We start from the raw sequence: 4790 nt of genomic DNA on the forward strand, positions 1-4790 counted from the left end.
CCGTACACATCTCCTATGAAAAGACACTTTGGGGACTCTGGCCGTACACAAACTCCTATGACATTACACTTTGGGGACTCTGGGGACACTTTGGTAAAAAAGCACCAACTCATCAAACTTGTTGTAAGTAAACATTTTTTAAAATGTTTTTTGAAAAAAGTACAATTGTTATGACATCCAGGCCATTTTTTTAACATGCAAATACATGCTATTTATGTCCAGGTGCTTGAACACAACAACCTTAGACAGTAGACAGTAGAATAGAAAGAAATATAAAAAGTAAAATGACAAGAGTAATTTTATATAAACTAAGCGTTGAAAAATTTAACTTGGCAGCACCTTCCTTCCTTCCTTTTTACTTTCACACCTCTGTTTTTCTTCATCTTTACTTTCGTTCCTCCCTCTTTTTTCCTTAATACTTTTGCAAATTTCTCCTCCATCTTTCTTGCCTACTTTCGCTCCTCCATCTTTCTTGCCTACTTTCGCTCCTCCATCTTTCTTGCCTACTTTCGCTCCTCCATCTTTCTTGCCTACTTTCGCTCTTCCATCCTTCTTTTTAACTTTTGCTCCTCCCTCTTTCTTCCCTTTTACTTTCACTTATCCTTAAGATCTTCTTGTGTCTACTTTAAACAACTCCAATTAATAAAGAAATAAAAAATATTGCACAAAAGTGCACATTAGGATAACTCTTAAAGAAAAGATGTAAACATGAACACTAACGAAATAATGAAAATTAAACCATGAACAAATTATCAGTGCTTATCTTCTATGTACTATATTCTCATAATCCATTATTTTATTATTACCTTCACAGGAATTGTTCTTTTAACTTTACCTCAGCATTTTCTGTTTGCTTTACAGTAAAAGCAATGAAGCATTCTACATTCCACCCTTTTTTGTAAAGTTGTGATCCTGTTTCGCACATAATTCTTCACACCAGTCCATGTTCGTTCCTTTAAGGCTTCTGGCTCTGCCTGAATGCATCTCTCACAGTCTTGCTTACCAGGAACTCTGCATCTCTGTATGAAGTTCATCATGTGTTTTTCAACTGCTTTTACCTCACCCATTTTCTTTTTGGAGGGATTGACAAACCTTTAAAAATGAAAATGCAAATCCTCATTACAATTTAAGTCAATGAGTAATAATAACCAACACTTTCTTGTGTAGATATTTTTAATTCAGAGAAACTGGTCATGTTGCCTGTATCTAACGTATTCAGTAATTCATGGTTACTCAGTTAATGTTTTACTGTAGTTCACCGATTTTTGTACCTTCATCCTTTTGTGAAACACATGGTTGATCAGTGTCTGCTGGTGCTGTTGTCTCAGGAATGTCGCTGCATCTCGCTGCATCTGTTTCCTCCTCATTGCTTGATATGGAATCATCTGGTTCCTCAAGTCGCTCTACAACAATAAGAAATTTATTAGTGTATTTAATTTGTGGAAGATGATGACAGATACTGTAAATATGGGCTAAAATTAAACACAGCTTAGACTGACATAATCCAATTATATTCATACCATTTGGGTCGATTTCAATATCATCAAGTCTCTTTCCTTTGAAGTTGGACAGTGTTCCTTTCTCCATTGCCATTAAGACTTTGCTCATTTTTGCCAACGGCAATGTCCCCTCTGGTAACCGGTAATACTGTCTGTGGATTCTGATACCGTGACCGAGGAAATCAGCCAGCTGGTCAGCTTCATTCTCATCAAGGTTAAGAATCTTTGACATGGTTGCTATATGCTTCCTGAGCCTGGTTGATGAGAGAGCTTAAGGATTCTTGATGCCACATTCATGAGCAGCTCCACGTATGCACTCTCCTCCTCTGTAAGCAGACATTGCTACAGATCTAGCAAACATAAAGGGATTCTGAGCTGGAACACCACAAACCTCACGTGTTTCAACAAGCAGCTCCATGGCAGAAACCAATGAAGGCTTGAGGAGCACAGGAACCTTTCTCCCCCTTTTACCACGGATTTCTACTCTGGTAAAGTGGTTACACAGCTTCTTCTCAAACTCAGAAAGACATATGGCTATGTCTTCATGTAGCTCAGAAGAATCCCGGCTTTGAAAAGCTGACAAAAGCATCCATGACACCTCACCTTCTCTTCGTCTATTGAACAGGATGACTTGAGACAGTGTAACTTTGGCAAGAGCAGCATAGTTTTCTGCAGACGGACTGTTTCAGAGTTTATTTAGGAACTTATCATGTTTTTTTTCTAGATGCGCATGCAGAACTTTGACATCCTGAGTGAAAGGAATGATCTGGGGTGCATTCCACTTTGCTTCTTTCAATGTAGTTATAGCACCAGCAGAAATGTATTCATTCCACCTTGCTTGGTGTACTTTTCTGAAGTCTCGAGCATACTCTGCATGCTCATGGTCTCCACACATCATAGCATTGCTCTCAACAATGCTACAGATCTTGTTTAAACAATGTTCAAGTTTGAGAGCTAAAGAGGGAATGCGGTAGGAGTTTGTCTCTTCGTCAAAGCCAGACACAACTTTCACAGCTGATATGACATGTTTGAAGTTTGCTGGTGTGATGAAGTCCGCCATTGTTCTCAGTGGACTAATCTTTCTTGCTTCAAGAAGAAGTCTGCCAACTTCTCTCATCTTGTGTCTGACGTAGTCATGTTTGGTCACATCAGATCCCATCCTGTTGAACATGTGCTCTCCTAGTTGCATGATGTGAATTGTGCGTGTCAGGGAAGAGGAGCATCAAGTGTACTAGTTGCGCCATACTGGCCCAACCGGACTTGGTTCTCGGAGCTAATGCTCTTGACGACAGCTCGCCCCTGGACGGGATGAGGAGATCCTGAGTGGCCTACCCCCGGCGGCGGTTAAGACCATCACTCAGGCTAGGGCCCTGGCCACTAGGCGGCTATACGCCTGTAAGTGGTGCCTCTTCTCATCCTGGTGCTCTTCTCGAAGAGAAGACCCGCGGAGTTGCTCGATTGGGAATGTGCTGTCCTTCCAGAGACTCGAGAGTAATCTCTCCCCTTCCACACTGAACGTGTATGTAGCCGCTATTGCCGCTCATCACGACCCAGTTGCTGGTAAGTCTCTAAAACAGCACAACCTGATCATTTGGTTCCTAAGGGGTGCGGGAAGGCACTGCCTCACCCGCACTCCGTACCCTCTTGCGACCTTGATGCGGTCCTTCACCCAATTATAGAGAATAATAACTTAGCATTAACAACCTGCCTATGCCTGGGAGCAGTAACTACAGTATTTACAGCCGCCTGTGCTTTAACACAAAATGATATTAAAAAAATTGTAGCATTTTCAACATCCAGTCAATTAAGACTCATAATAGTTACAAGTGGCCTTAACCAACATCAACTGGCATTCCTACACATCTGCACCCACGCTTTTTTCAAAGCAATATTATTTTTATGCTCAGGCTCCATTATCCATAGCCTTAATGATGAGCAGGACATCCGAAAAATAGGAGGATTACAAAATCTGTTACCATTCACCTCAACCTGCCTAACCATCGGCAGCCTAGTCCTGACAGGAACACCCTTTCTAGCAGGATTCTTCTCAAAAGATGCCATTATTGAAGCACTAAATACCTCCTACTTAAATGCCTGAGCCCTAACCTTAACTCTTATTGCCACATCTTTCAGCACTGTTTATAGTTTCCGAGTAGTATTTTTCGTCACTATAGGCACCCCTCGATTTATCCCATTATCACCAATTAACGAAAACAACTTGTCAGTAATTAACCCAATTAAACGACTTGCCTGAGGAAGTATCATTGCAGGACTTATTATTACATCAAATTTCCTGACCTATTATAACTATACCAACAACCCTAAAAGTAGCTTCCCTCATAGTAACAATTATTGGCCTACTTACAGCCATGGAATTAGCAGAACTAACCAGCAAACAATTTAAAACTAATCCCATAACCCCACTCCACCACTTTTCCAACATACTAGGTTATTTTCCAATAATTATTCATCGACTGACCCCAAAACTAAACTTGGTATTAGGACAATCTATTGCTACGCAACTAGTAGACCAAACCTGGTTTGAAGCCATAGGGCCAAAAGGAGTATCTTCCACTCAGGTTAAGATGGCCAAAACTATTAGTGATACTCAACGGGGTATAATCAAAACTTACTTAACAATCTTTTTATTATCAATAACCCTCGCCATCTTATTGACAATAATTTAAACTGCACGAAGGGCACCACGGCCAAGCCACGAGTTAATTCTAATACTACAAATAATAATAAACGTTAATAATATAGGGCAAAATAGGGTGCAGGATTAGAAGCCACAGCAACTAACCCAATAATTAAAGCCATCAACAGTAATGATACAAGATAAGTCATAATCTTTACTTGGATTTTAACGAAGACCAGTGACTTGAAGAACCACCGTTGTTGTTCAACTATAAAAACCCTAATGGCAAACCTATGGAAAACACACCCCCTAACCAAGATCGCTAACCATGCACTAGTTGATTTACCAGCCCCCTCCAATATTTCAGTATGATGAAACTTTGGATCACTTCTAGGATTATGCCTGGCCACACAAATTATTACAGGACTATTTCTAGCTATACATTATACATCTGATATTTCCACCGCCTTCCCCTCAGTCGCACATATCTGCCGTGACATCAATTACGGGTGACTAATTAGAAGTATACATGCTAATGGGGCATCATTCTTTTTTATTTGCCTTTATTTACATATTGCCCGAGGATTATATTATGGATCCTATTTATATAAAGAAACCTGAAATATTGGAGTTGTTCTTTTCTTACTAGTAAT

At 40.1% G+C, this 4790-nt stretch overlaps 1 pseudogene; it reads left to right on the forward strand.

Moving 5' to 3' along the window:
• Positions 1 to 3144: 3144 nt before the first annotated feature.
• Positions 3145 to 4186, forward strand: LOC130550747 (NADH-ubiquinone oxidoreductase chain 5-like; annotated as a pseudogene).
• The last annotated feature ends 604 nt before the right edge of the window (positions 4187 to 4790 follow it).

Source organism: Triplophysa rosa, unplaced genomic scaffold, assembly GCF_024868665.1.
Source record: "Triplophysa rosa unplaced genomic scaffold, Trosa_1v2 scaffold41_ERROPOS47161, whole genome shotgun sequence".
Classification (NCBI taxonomy): domain Eukaryota; kingdom Metazoa; phylum Chordata; class Actinopteri; order Cypriniformes; family Nemacheilidae; genus Triplophysa; species Triplophysa rosa.